Source organism: Wyeomyia smithii, chromosome 2 (genome assembly GCF_029784165.1).
Source record: "Wyeomyia smithii strain HCP4-BCI-WySm-NY-G18 chromosome 2, ASM2978416v1, whole genome shotgun sequence".
Classification (NCBI taxonomy): domain Eukaryota; kingdom Metazoa; phylum Arthropoda; class Insecta; order Diptera; family Culicidae; genus Wyeomyia; species Wyeomyia smithii.
This window is the reverse complement of record NC_073695.1, coordinates 47,905,787-47,921,076: the sequence shown is the minus strand read 5'-3', so window position 1 is coordinate 47,921,076 and position 15,290 is coordinate 47,905,787. Positions and strand designations below refer to the sequence as shown.

At 36.8% G+C, this 15,290-nt stretch overlaps 2 non-coding genes across 2 annotated transcripts; both read left to right on the top strand.

Moving 5' to 3' along the window:
- Positions 1-7,368: 7,368 nt before the first annotated feature.
- Trnaw-cca (transfer RNA tryptophan (anticodon CCA)) lies at positions 7,369-7,440 on the top strand. Its single transcript has one exon. It is a non-coding gene; the product is annotated as a tRNA-Trp (tRNA).
- Positions 7,441-9,180: 1,740 nt separating this feature from the next.
- Trnaw-cca (transfer RNA tryptophan (anticodon CCA)) lies at positions 9,181-9,252 on the top strand. The gene has a single exon. It is a non-coding gene; the product is annotated as a tRNA-Trp (tRNA).
- The last annotated feature ends 6,038 nt before the right edge of the window (positions 9,253-15,290 follow it).

Here is a 15,290-nt window from a genome sequence, read left to right as displayed (position 1 = left end):
TTTTCTATGTCGGCCTTTTCAGGCCTTTTGAAGCGCTTTTTGGCGATTTTGAGCTCAATTTGAGATCATTTTTTATTTTTTTGGTCTTTAGAAGCACTATTAGACAATTCTGAGCTCAATTTCAATTACTATTTTGGCCTTTTGAAGCACTTTCCGACGATTCTGAGCTCGCGGTCCTGATATCGAGTTGTGGCAGCTGGTGAGAAAAGCAAATGAGCGTATGACGAAACGAGCTGCAAATTACTCCAACGCGTTCGTCGTCAACGTTGTCTACGGTTGAGATTTGTTAACCTTCATCTGGAAACGGTACTTAAATCATACTATCATCGATGTCAGTCGATGCAAATAACCTTACTGGAAAGGCAAGAGCCGCTCAGTTTCACAGCTGGAGTCGTTACAGACAGCGTGCGCCGCCGTCGAAAACATTGCCATCAAATCCCGCTCATTATCAATCATATTCTAATCCTGCCAAAATCCCACCACCGATAGCGTGGCTCCCTTCGGTTGTGGTTTAGGCAGAAGCGAAGGTCGTCACGCTCTCTTGTACCCATCATCATCAGCCTCATCATCTCACCGAGAAGGGCACTAACATTCAACGGTTTTTCACGTGTTGGTATCTGCAATCCCGCCACACCGGTTGAGGCTGCCAGGATCTTTTCCATTTCTCACATTACGCGCGACTATGCCGCATACAAGCAAGCAAGCAAGAAGCGCCAGGCAGCTAGAACTGAAATAATAACCGCTTCAATGAATAGAGCAAACATAATTTATGCATGTGTAATTTATTATTATTTTAACCCCTTTTTCGGCAGCCGAAGCCGGTGAGAGAGAATTAGAGCCAAATCGAAAGGACAAACTGCGACAGGCTGCCTGCCTGTTGAGCAGCGAAGCCACGTGTACAAAGGCAAACGGGGAAACAATTTTCCGTTCGATCATCCTTTCTAGAGATCCCTATCGTTCTGTGATTACCTGGGAAAGCCAATGTTCCTGGCCATCCCTAGTGCAAATCATTGCGCTGGTAGTTGAGAAAGGAAAAAGAAAGATAGTCTCCGGCTACGGCGTTTGATTCTTTTCGCAAGATAGCGAAAGGATAAGTCCTACCGAAATCTTCACCGGTTCACCCTCTAGGCTGTGCTTCCAGGCAGCTCGCGGTTCGACCCGAATGAAATGAAAATATTGCCCTCCTTCTGACAGTACCGGAACAATGGGAAACGACTTACGCGGCACAACCGACAGGACTCCGCCAAAATATCGCAGGGAGAGAGCATGAAAATAGGATGGAACGATTGAAAGCAGTTTATGTAAATTAAATTTATTATTATTTTAATGTGGGTTTGCTTCCTGCGGACGATGTCGTTGCGGCACTCTGCTGGCATTCTGACGGTTGTTATGGGATGCGTTTTTTTCTCTTGTTCTACTAGCATGAACATCTGATGTAGATTAGACAGGAACTGTTGCTGTCATTGTTGCCGCTGTTTCTGATAGTTTCATTGAGCCAGCGCGAGGGCTTGTCTGAACGTTAGTGTCGAAGATGAGTTGTTACCGGTTGGATGGAAGTTATCGAAAGGGTTACAAGGTTGTGCGTGAAAGTGATTGTTTGGTACGGTGAAGATCGTGAAATAGTGCTACTTGTTATTAACCGATGGATTTACCTTGGGATTTATTTGAAGAAAAGTCAAAAAGTGACACTGTAGTGAAATTGATTAAAGTCTAATAACGTAAACGAACTGTTGAGTTGTTAATGAAAAATATTACCAACTTGTTCAACATTGGGTTCAATCAAAATATCCTTTACACCGTGGTCCAGAAATGATATTGGACAAATTTCTCATAGATATTCTACTCGAAAATCTGCTTAATCGAGAGTTTACAAGCAAAAGTGCAGTGGTAATTTAAAAAAATCATCAAAGTACTGAGAAACCATAAACCAAATTCCACTGCACAGTGGTACAATAAGGCAAAAAGTAGAACATTTAATTCCATAGCGCCTTTTACCTTCATCCTAGTTAAAAGTGTCTTCGGAACAATTGTTTGTATGAATGACCCGTATAATCGCAAATTGTCAAAAAGTATAAAAAGTTTACTATACTAAAAATAAAAAAAAATACTTTTTTGTGTCAAGAGATAGAAGAATAATTTATTCAGCAAAGTTGTAGAAGATTCCAAAATATGAAACTTTGTCGAACAAATGAAAATCCTATCTTCTTTCGGTACAAAGTTATATTACATGGAACTTACTAAAAAGTTAGTTTTTTGTACTTAACTTTTGTTAGTTGCAATTACACGAAAGTATTATTCAGAGGAATTGTTAAAGCACACAAAACACACATTTTTGCCAAAGGTTTTTCCTTACAAAGTTATATCATAGTTATATATAGTACTATAAACTGCTCCATTTGTCCCAATCCATCCATATAAGAGTACGGCGAGCATATGTTACAGTAGGTTTTCATATATCCAAAATACTAACTTTTTTGTGTTAAGAGATAGAGGAATGGTTAATTGGAAAAAGTTTTAGAGCGTGCAAAAATATGAATCTTTGCTGAACAAACAAATTTCCTATGTTCATTGGGTACAGAGTTACAGCGTATATTCTATGAAAGTTACTTAAAAGTTAGTTTTTTGTACTTAACTTTTGTTAGTTACATTTTACAAGAAAACATTGTTCTAAAGAAGCATTTGGGCATACAAAACACACGTTTTTGTTGAAGACCACACATCTCCAGGACTGTACCTGTGCGTAGAGTTTAGCGAAGTACCCAAGAAAGACCCAATTTAACTTAATGGCTCGTTAATATATCTTGTATTAAAATATTTCAAAATGTTAAAAGTGAAACGGTGGCATGAAAAAGTAACAGTGATGCGAAGATATCAAGAAAATTTGTAATATTCGATTTTTGACGGCAATGCTGAAATTCTTAACCTTTTTCATTTAAGAAGACTAAACTCAAGAAACAAAGAAATGGTTTCACTAAAATCGAAATTATCATCGAAATTGAGTTTTTCAGTGACGCCTTCATCTGCGGGAAATAAGTTGGACTCGTACTCCGTATGAGATAGAGCAGTGATAAAAATAAATATAGACATACGATTAACTGAATGGAAATCGAAGAAATTCCAAACGAGCTGTTGAAAGCCCAAAGAAACAAATATAGATCCCGAATACGTATTCTAATATAATTTCAACTAGATGTATTGTACAATTTTTTCAATGATAAAATACGTGCCTAAAAATAAAAATTCAAAAAATGTGGGTGCTAAAACTGATATCAAAAAAAGCAGCTAAAACTGATATCAAAAAGCATCAATTCAATTGCATCAAAACACTATCAAGTATCCGAAGAAATAATAAGAGTGCTATAAAAACATAGATTTTTTTTTAATTTTTGAAATTTATTACAAAATAACTTAACTGAAATCGTAAATATAACACCAAGAGATAAAACATTCATTAGAGCATTGAAAATCGGAACTATACCGAGCACTGAAACGTAAAAACATTTTATAATGTTTTAACGAAAATTAATTAAATTCGTCAGCCAAAGTTGAAAATAACAAAAATGACACCTAATCACTATAAAATAGTTTTAACAGTATTGTTAAAATTCAATCAAAATCCCAACAGCTAAAAACTTAAAACAACAGAAGAGCACGTACAATAGAAACATTAATAAATAAAAAAATGAACCAAATATTTATGCCGAAGCAAAAAAATTGAGTCTTCGAAAACGCTAATAATCAGGTTTTTTTTTTATTTTCACCATATTATATCATATCATTTTTTTATAACAATGCAATTTTTATAAAAAAATGATATGATTAGTTAAAAAAGTTATTTATCTTTTATTCATTCAAAGTAAAGCCATTTGAGGCATTCCATAAATCAAGCTATTTTTTAAGTCAGCACAACTGCTCATCAGCCAGACCGAGCGAGGTAGGAGTTCCTATTTAGGCGTTTCTATGTAAGTTTTAACGATTTTCGCAGTATGAAGCCGAGCGTTATCGTGTAGCAGAATCATTGCTTCGTGCTTCTGCTCGTACTGTGGCTTTTTTCGCGCTGTGATTGATTTAATCGCAACAATCGAAGCTGTGATGTTTTCCTTCAGTTTCAACAGCTTATAATAAATAACCTCAACAATAAAATCAATTTGGCTGAGTCGACGACAGTTCTTAAGACTTTCTTTTATTTGGGTTGCTGTGTCCATTTTTCATCACTCGTCACGATGTGATAAAGATAATCGTTCCTTTTCGCCACTGCATAATGGTCCAGAAACCAAATTTAGGGGAATATTTGTGTCTAGAGTTCTATAGCAACATTCTAGAGAAAAATTTTCTTCTACAAAATTGTTATATATGATGAAGCGCTTATTGAAAAGTTATCAAAAATTAGGGTGACCAACATTTTCGATGTAATCAAGTATATAACTTTTTTATCTTTGTAGACAAAAGAAAAATTTGTTCAACAATGTTAGCTATAGCTCCATTAATTTTAAGTAACTTTTTGAAAAAAAGTTTTTCTCTATCTTTGAAAATGACCGATTTATATTGGAAAAACACATTTTACCCTCTCACTTTTTTATTTGAAGACTCACCTCAAAACTGTATTTTAACGACTTTTAGAGCTTTCTAAGAGAAACAATTTGCATTGCTGACATTGTAAATATCTCAATTTTACTCAAAGTTATTAATATTTTTCATCAAAAAATATGCGTTTTTCATTTGTATGTCATTCTTTTTGGGGCAAACATAAAAAATATCTCTTGGTTTCATTTTGAAGGGCATACTTGACTCTATAAATGGAGGAATTTAAAAAAAATGTTATTTTTTAAATTTGAGTAAATTCAATTTAAAAACAAGACGAAAATTTCAAAAATTCTATACATTATGCATATAAATGCACCCAGATTTATTTTTTGGTGTTTTTTTTTTTCATAACTAGGAATAATTACCTTTAATTTTATGCAGAAAGATTGAAAATCGATCAACTGGTTCAAAAGTTTTGATTTTCACAGTCGTTTTTTATGGTCACCCTATTTCGAAGTTGGTCACGCAAAGTGCTTCAATTGTGCTCAAAATCGCATGGAAGCATCTATGTTGAAAATAATCAAACCCGTATTGATTCGTTGGGTTGTTAAGGGAACTAGCTCCAAAATAGGGTGACCATAAAAAACGGCTATATTCAATGTATTTTATTAAAAAAAATCATGACTTTTGAACCAAATGATCGATTTTTGATCTTTTTGGGTTATATTAAAGGTAATTACGTCTAGTTATAAAAAAATACCAAAAAATAAATCGTGGTGCATTTAAATGCATAATGTATAAAATTATTGAAATTTTCGTCTTGTTTTTAAATTGAATTTACTCAGATTTAAAAAATAACATTTTTTAAAAAATTCCTCCATTTATAGAGTCAAGAATGCCCTTCAAAATAAGACCAAGAGATATTTTTTATGTTTGCCCCAAAAAGAATGGCATACAAATGAAAAACGCTTGAAATAAGAAAGTTAGAGCGTAAAGTGTGTTTTTTCAATATAAATCGGTTGTTTTCAAAAATAGAGAAAAACTTTGTTTGATAGAGTTACTCAAAATTAATGGAGCTATAACATTGTAGAACAAATTTTTCTTCTATATACAAAGATAAAAAAATTAGTTACTTTTTTGCATCGAAAATGTTGGTCACTCTAATTTTTGATAATTTTTCAGTAAGCGCTTCATCATATGTAACAACTTTGTAAAAGAAAGTTTTTTCTAAAATGTTGCTATAGAGCTCTAGACCCGAATTTCCCCCTAAATTTGGTTTCTGGACCATTGTGCACTGGAGCGACGCGGAGAAAAGCATAGTCTTGATGCTACAATAACCGAATGAATAAAACCAGAATCAAAGCCTAATGCAAAATGTTTTGAAATCTAATGTCTTTTTAATAGTTAATGGTTCAATGATGTTTTTGAATGACCGGATTCATAACAGTATAACGACCAGTTCCCATTTTCATTCATTAAGTCAGTACCCAACTTATCAGTATTGATTGCTGGCTGCACTGCTTTATCGACTCTGAACACCAGTTGATATTTTATAAGTGTAGTGACTTACAACAGCTTAACACATTTAAAATATGCTAGAGTAACGAATGAGTCATGTTATGTACACATTCGTTGTACAAGTTTAAATTTAAATCACCAGTTGTGCTAATTCGCACAATATTGATGTGGTTTCGCATTATATAACTTTTGCGGGTGAAGGAAAATTGCCAGGCTAACACTAACAAACCGAGACTCGAGCCTACGATGACTAGATAGTAAGTCGAGCATCGTACCTCGAGATCAGCTGAGAGGTTGATTTCAAATCATTAGAAATCCAATTTACTTGCTTCGAGTCGTTCCCAAAACATGCAAAACATCGCTTGTAAATATCTTTCTTTTTATGAACTATCTTTGCTCTTTTTATTAGCCCAATATCATGCAACTCGTTTGCCCTGTCGGTAATACAGGTGATAGACAAAATTATTGAGACAGAAAGAATTTTGTCAGTTTTAAAATGACCATAACTTCATAAAAAAAAAACAAATCAGTTTTGACGCAACAGGTTTCATTTCACTGCAAAAGTTTTCTAGTTTCCTAATATTATTTACAAATTAGACGTGGCTGGGATAAAATGTACATTTTTGCAATGTGTGTAACTTTTTCTCACATCTTGTTTAGATTTCAGTTTTTGAGTTATCAATAAACTAGAATTTATTCCGAGTTCATTGCTATTCAAAGATCGAAAATCCGTCAAAGAACCATCGAGATATGATTTATTTGAATATGGTTATGCCAGCAATAGATTCTTTACGACTTTTCTAATTTAATTTAGTTTTTGCCACATTGAGTTTGAATGAATTTACCACATTATTGGTTTCATAATCCTGAGTATCCAGTGTTTTCATTTACACTAACAAAAGAACGACTGCATTTGTGGATAAATAATTCCATAAATAAATTCATTCAGATAAGAAGCTGAAAGAGTTTTTTTTGGGCTGTTTTTGACGATAATTCAAGGTGTTTTGAATTTTTCATGTATATGTTCTCTAAGCTTACCCAGTGTAAGTGCCGAAACAGTTGAAAATCACGTCACTTTTTCATATTCTAGAAAGAGATACTACATCAACTACACATTACCAGATGGTACTTGAACCTCGAGGTCGGTATATTACAAGCTTGTGCCTTACCACTTCAGTGAACAACTTATCATAATTTATAATTCAATTTAAAAAACGAACAACCGAAAACTTTACTCATATCGAATTGTTGGCCCGTTATAGTTAGTGTCTATTTAAGGCTAGCAGCAACTGAAAACCTAATCGTAACCGAGCTCCACCACCGAAAGACTCCGTGGCGCAACGGTAGCGCGTCTGACTCCAGATCAGAAGGTTGCGTGTTCAAATCACGTCGGGGTCAAATGATCCGAACCGAGCTATGGTTACTGCAATGTTAATTTTTTTTCTCAAGTCCTACTAATTTATTTTTAAAACTCTGGGGCTTAAATTTATAGGGTGCGTTCCGGACACCTACCGCAAAACCGGTGCGCGGTACTACACCGCTATTGGTGTTCATTAAAATTCTAGCATACTGAACTGCTGTTAATTGTTACCCCGCGCCCAGAACCAGAACACCGCTCAAAGAGACAACTTTCCCTTTTCCGCACTCAACTAATCCGTTTAAGGGAACCAAGTGCCGTTTATTTTCGCAGCAAGTGACACCGATCGCGTTCAGCACTACACGGCCGGTGTGGCGCTGCACTACCGATCACCTGAGCAGCAACGATCCAGTTTCCTTAATGCGACTAACGGCACACGCAGTTGCAGTGGGGCTTATCTACATCGGTTGATTAAAATTTCGCCGCCGCTGCGCTGTTTGCTAAATCCATCTCGCCTAAACATGGCTTTTGAACTTGAGGGCGTGCCGTAAACCGACTGAGTTGCCTGAATCGATACAAGTGTGGAACTGGAAATAACTGGACAGTCGCGATACGCTGTTAAATTGAGTGGAGATTGTCGCGCGTGTCCGGTAGCTACTAGAAGTTAGACAAGAGGCAGACTATGATTACTATCAATACGACCTAAGTAACACGGATCGATCGATCAGATGCCAACAGTGTGGCGACCACTGTATAATAAAGCAATCGATATTATAACTCGTGAATTGAGAAAAAAAAACAAGACAAGAGTCTTCGATAACGTTTTTTAGTCACAAGGGAGATAAGCTGCTCCTCTTCCTCCTTATCGACAGCCATATCAGATTGTTTCGAGCCTCGAACGTGTGATTGAATAATTACACTGTACATGGACTCTACAGTGTCACCGGTGATGAAGTTCGGTGTCACGTAATTGATTTTGCAAACGATCGCGTTAAGTTTGCCCTCCGGGGAAGTTAAATGGATCTTTCGAAGTTTTAGCAGCCCATTACGTCGCACCCAGGCTGCACCGGCTGCTGGATCACACTGCCGAGAAGGAGTGAAGGCTGTCCGCCGTATAATTGGTAGCTTTGGGTGGCTAATGACACAAATTAGAGGACATAAAGATAATCACACGCACACACACACCCGGAGTGGCCTGGGCTGTCGCCCGGTGGATGTGCTGTTTACTGCCTCTTTTGCCGTGCCAATAGCGTATAATTAGATCTCGGCAATATTAATTGCTATTTGACTTAATAACACCGGTTTACGGCGTCCGAGAACGAGACGCCGGGCCTTCGTGAGGCAAAAGTAAACAACACCGTTAAATCTCCTCTAAGCTGGTATTGATTATTTCTATACTTGTTCAATAGCTAACGAAATAACCGTCGAAAAATTGACTTGGTTTATGTTTTATTTGCTACTTCCAGAAGGCGTTCCGTCTCTGTACATATTAATTGGAATGCACTTCATATAACATATACTTCAATTGACTATGTGATAGTTCTCTACCAGATCTGATTTGAAAGGTCAACATTTACTCAATTACAAATTTGCCATTTAAAGCACACAAACCGTTTATTTATTTCAAGCGTAATAATTGCTTTTCCTCGATACGGTTGAAAAATTTTATTGTACGCTAGTGCGTCAGCACATGTTAGGCTGTCCACGCCTCACTCGTTCAAATAAACCACCCGATTTTCTTTAACAAACGCCTTTAAATGCCTTTGAAATCATCGCACCAAGACTCCGTGGCGCAACGGTAGCGCGTCTGACTCCAGATCAGAAGGTTGCGTGTTCAAATCACGTCGGGGTCAACATAAAGTGTCGATGATGGACAAAGTTCGATTATTTTATTGTACATGGTATGTCAATTGATTGTGTTCTCCCAGCAGCTGTCTTTTTACACAAACCTTTGAATTTTTTTTCGACTAAAAGACATTGGATGTTTCATGGAGGAGTTTTGAATCACTTTTTAAAAAGTCGAGCACAATTAACAGATGACAATAAAATTTTTGGATTACTTTTCCAGACTTTCTTACAAACAAGCCCAGAGAGAAATGAGATCATGTGAATGTATGCTCTCTCTCTCTCTCCCTCTCTCTCTCTCTCTCTCTCGCTCTCTCTCTCTTCCTCTCTCTCTCTCTCTCTCTCTCTCTCTCTCTCTCTCTCTCTCTCTCTCTCTCTCTCTCTCTCTCTCTTTCTCTCTCTTTCTCTCTCTCTCTCTTTCTCTCTCTCTCTGTCTCTCTCTCTGTCTCTCTCTTTCTCTCTCTCTCCTTTTCATGCCAGAATTTTCTGTTTTATTCATGCACGCTGAGTTCTGATCAAAACGACGTCAAACCAAGGAGCATTGTGCAATTCCAACTAAACCGCGCAAAAACTTTGGCAAAAAGTTCAAGGTAAACTTTTTTGCGTACAAACATAACTGCAATTGGTTGAAACAAGAGATGCATTCGAAAAGCCTAAGTGAAGGCCGTGCAATGCTTTTTATATTTATTTATTCAGTCAACGTCAACAGACAACAGAAGTTCCAATGATGGTTAAGTGTCTTAAACAAAAAAACAGTTATGTTAACAACAATACAATAAGTACAATACGATATAAGCAACAAAAACTTCCTTATTCGTCAAATTGTAATAAAAACACAGAAACATCCTGAAAAGCTTCGTCAAAAAGCCGGTCGCAAACCTTTTTCAAATGATTTTTTTTGTTAATAATACAAGTATCATCATGAGAATCAAATCGGCACTAGAGAAAAATCCCAAATTCAAGTTGTCACCCGTCACCCACACAAAAGCAAATCAGAACAAACATAGGGTCTGAATAAATAAACGAAAAATAAATGCAAAAGTGCTATTAAAAATAATAACGTTTGCGTTAGAAAACAATGGACAAAATTTGACGTTTTTCCATGGGTTTTCCTTTACACGCACTGACAAAGCTACGCAAGAGGCATCAATAATATTAACCCATCAGTCAGCAGAAAAAAATCGACAGCTTAAGCTACTCCGTTCAGAAGTGTGCACGTTCAAAGAACGGTACTCCGTCGCGTCGGAAAAGGACATTTTGTGGCAATTCTTGGACACCGGATACGCCCGTTTCGGCATCTACAACATCTTGGCACTGTTGGACAACAATCAGACCATTGACGACCCTGAGCGACAAGAAGCTCCATGGATGCTAAAGAGGAAGACCGAGGGAAAAGTGGTTACATCGCTGCGTGCGCTCGGCCAGGAGATCGGTGCAACCGGCCAAACAGTGAAATAGTACCTGGCGACCATGGACATACATGTAAGGAAGCAGCAGTCCCGTCCACTAGTCTCGGAGCTGCAGGCACGACGGTCACGACGTGGTGACATACGGCGAGACCTGCCTCACCCTAGATGGCAACGACTGGCAGGGCACTTCTTATTTTACCTACCCCACGAAGGAAGTGAACACCGAGGTGAAGTTTATTTCACAGACCAAGTTCCCCAAGAAAGTGCTACTGTGGCTGACAATCAGCGAGGAAGGGATGTCAAAGTTGCTCTTCTTTAGCTCCGGACTGGCCGTGAACGGGGAAATTTATAGTACGAAATGCCTGCCGGAAGTTGCGTCGTTTATCAAGAAATATCAAAAGGCCGAAGCCTGAAGCGTAAGATCTACTCCAACAATTTTGTCGCGAAAACTGAGGAGGGATTGATAAATAATGTGACGCAAGAACAAGGACGAAAAATTTGTTTGCGAGAAAGCTAACAGAAATACCTTCCATGGGAAATTTTTCAAACTGATAATTGAGTTTGTCCTAGTTAATTTTCAATTACCATCCAGAAAAAAGAGAAAGTCCATTTTCAACGCATACGTTAATAATTAAAATTTCGCATATTTCTTGGGAACCTTGATGTAAATGCAGCGAACAACGTTAAAAAGCTCTGAGATTTCTCGAAGATTACCTCGTTGGGTGAGTACCGATGAAAACCCAAGGATGCTTAGTTTTGGGTAAGAATTTAATGAAAATCATAGCCAGAAATAAATAATTGTGATTCTGCTTTAAGCTAGAGCCAAATACGTTTGTTTTTGCTTCCAGACTATTATTTATTTTAACTTAAGTTGTGTTTTTTAATTTTTTCCATTCAATCTCTACTCATTTTGATTATGTGCTACTATATATTTCAATCTAATTTTATTATTGTACACACGTTTGTGAATACACTTTTTAAGCAAAAAATAACTACTTTGTAGAAAAAATATTTTAGTTTTTTGAAAAGTCCGAATATAGAAATTGTAATAGTAATTGTAAAATTTGCTCAAATAACCCGCGCAAATTTCGAAATATGCATGAAAAGTGAAAAGACCCGTTATTAGCGACTTTCGTGTTTTTCGGGTAAAACGATCGGTTAAATATCCTTGCAACATAAACAAATTGTAAAAATATGGCAAATCAAGATATACAAATGATTTATTTATTAAAAAATTAAAAGAGTTATAAAAAATAATTTCGATGTAATTTTTCGACTTTGCTATCGAACTCAATTTTGCGCCTTATTTTATACTATACTAAAGCTTAAAGTTTTTTTTTTTTCACACATAATAAACGATTAGAAAAAATTACAAGGGTTGTATACAAAACCACGACCGCAGAACTACATAAAATTGTTTGTTACATTACTTGTATTGGATATGTTTGAAATTTTGTGCAAAAGAGGAGTTGAAGTGCTACCGGATTTCACTTTGCACATACATCACTGAACAGGAATGGAACAAACACTATACAACGTAAACAAGCTTCAACAAGTAGAGTGCATGCAAATTTGAATAATATTTTACTTTTAAGTCTGGCGCTAAACGAGAAAATATTAAATCCTCAATAATTTGTTTGTTGTCCTTATAAGGACAATTGTTTTTCAATTTCATATCGGGTATATTGTTGATCGCCACTGCATGCTTCCCGACAAAAGAAATTTAAGGCATTTTTCTGATAATGCAGTTGAAAACTGTTTTCACACTGAAAATTTGAAGGCTCTTCCCGGACAAACACATACGATTCGCATAGATTCTCTAGGATTCCTCACATTGGATTCGTGAGCGTCCTTGAAAAGGATTCCTGAAAAAAGAATCCTCAGGAATGCCGTGTATATGGCTCTGGGATTCTTGAATAAGAATCGTGAGTGGGAATCCTCCGGATCGTGTTTGCGATTCCTTTCACGATTCCGTCACCGTGTTAATCGGTATCCTAGGGATTCTTACTCAGGATTCTCTGCGTGTTAGTAAGGGTTATGTTTTGGAAGCCAGCATCCCGAAACGTTTGTGTGTTGTCAAAATACGACAACCTTTCATTAGAGGAAGACTAATGTACCTACTCCTGATGCTGCCCGCTTCTGCACGAAGGCAGCTTTTTACTAGAGGAAGTTCCGCTGCATCAGCTGGTCCTGCCGCTATTGCTGTTTTGCTGATGCTATCTGCTGTTGTCGCTGTCTAGAACTGATATGAGCAGTTACGACTGAAACAGGCTCTTATATAGGCCAAATAGTGCATTCCGAATTACTAGTTGCATAATTCTGTCGACCGTGCTTGGGAAAGCAATCATGTAACAACCAAACAGAGCAATCGAAATTTGCGTTTCAACAAACATCCACAAATGCTGCTGCTATCTAGGCTGACCAGACGTACCGTTTTGAACGGGACAGTACCGTTTTTTCGACTGTTTTCAACCGTCCCGTCTTTTTGCCATTTTGTACCGTTTTCGGATACTCCTTGAAAAAATCTTAAATAGAGCTTGGCATTGAAATTTTCGTAAATGGAAAATAAATTTCCAAGCAGCCAGGATTTTCTAATATAACTGAGTACGTTTAATGCCTTCCTGACAGTACCGCACCACTGGAAGGACATCTCCTATCGTGAATTGATGAAAAAGTCGCGATTGAAAGTTGAGACCATGATAATTGTTAGTCAAAATCTCGATCATCATGTGACAAATTTCAGGAACTTATTGCAAAAAATCACACTTTTCAGGATCGGGCAAGTTCATCAAGGTAATGAATAATTGTTTGTATGCTTTGGTTGGTAAAAATTTTTAAAAATTAATTTTATCATGTGTCCCGTTTTTGAACCCATTTGTCCCGTTTTATCCCGCGAAAATCTGGTTAGCCTACACCGACGATCAGTCTTGGCATACTCATTGTGTGTAACAAAGAGGCTCATATAATTTGCATAGAACACTGAAGCATGTTGAAAAAAAAAAACGGATGAGTTGATTATTATTTTCGCGCGCTAAAAGCAAATGCACACTGTGTGAAGAAAGCAAAATACGCAACATCAAAAAGCTTGTATTATAAAGAATAAGCGCAAAAAGCTCCCGCAGAGAGACTTTCTCGATTGCAACTGATAAGATGTAGATAGCGCACATTTTTTGCTCATTGATAAGGGCACTATGATGAAAATTCTAGCTGGGGAAACTTTGCTGACTTTTTCCCTAATAACCTGTTCTGTAGCGTTTACGTAGGGCTCTGCGCTATACTCACTGAGTTTTTTTACTATCACGGTGCAGGTCTATGATAAATTTAGCCCAGACACAGTAAATTGACTCAACAGCACGCAGCTTTGGCTCGCCTACTCATGTGTGTAGTTCTATTCCACACTTCTTACGCGCAAAGGCATCGCTCAATAAAGCAGGTATTAGACGACGCAAATATTTGCTATTTTTGGTACGATTTTTATTTGCACAAAATTAAATCTGTATTAAAAAATAGCAAATATTTGCTTTGTCTAATACCTGCTTAAGGTTGTGCTTTTTTTCTTGCTTATCACAATGCCTACTAAAAAACTGATGTGATGCAATTTATGTGTTGATAAATGCACAAAGATGAGTAAGTGGACAAGACTGCCGACGATAATGAGGAATCAACGAGTTTTGATATAAATAGAGAGGAGTACGAAAAATGCAACGATACATACATAGTTTAATTGAATATTGAATATATTTCGAAATATATCAATAGTGTCTTGCCCCTACCTTATTTTTAAGGGCGCAAAACTTAACGACATAGGAAATTATTTTCAACCGAAACAAGACAAAACTGGTGATAAAATTTAACAAAAAAATACTACCGAACAGTACTAAGTACTAATACTAAGTTTGCCGTGTTTCTTTATTAGATTTTTGGAGTTCTACGTCATCAATGTTCACAAATGGCTGCAAGATGCTCTAAAGCATTTTACACGAATCTTACGGAGACTGCGACAGAATTCTGCATCACACTAAACCAACTAAGCCGCTTTTGTCTCACCTGTATGTATATCATTGCCTGCATACATTTGTTTACAAGTTTTACAGGTTAAAACTGGGCACTTATTACAATTTTATGAGATATTTTCCATAGCCAACTAGTAGTTTTTTAGATTTAGAATGACCGCAATAAAACTGGCTTCTATGTTTTATGACAGAAAGCTGGAGTGGTTTTATGGGGCAATCGATAGTAATAATAAACCAATAATAAAGCAAAATCGCATTGACTCTTGCCGGTATTTTTTTTTTTCTTCATCTATAGTTTATTTGACACGGCACAAATACAATTCAATGTTTAACGGCGCCAATTATATCTGGTAGCTTACTTTTTAAAGTATCTTAATAACTAAAAGCAAATTTTTTATCCTCGCTGCCGACTACGAGCTGAAACTAAATCTAACTTAAAGCTAGAATATTTTGCATTAAAAGCACAGGTTTGCTGTTTGATGGTTTTCATTGCCATAGGTAAGCAGCATATTAAATTTGTTCCGCTGCTGGCCCAAGATATTACGGACTGGCATATTGGGTTGTTTCCATCGGGCCTTGAGAGTATCGTGCGGGTCTGATTGCTGTTTCCGGATCCGGGGTCTC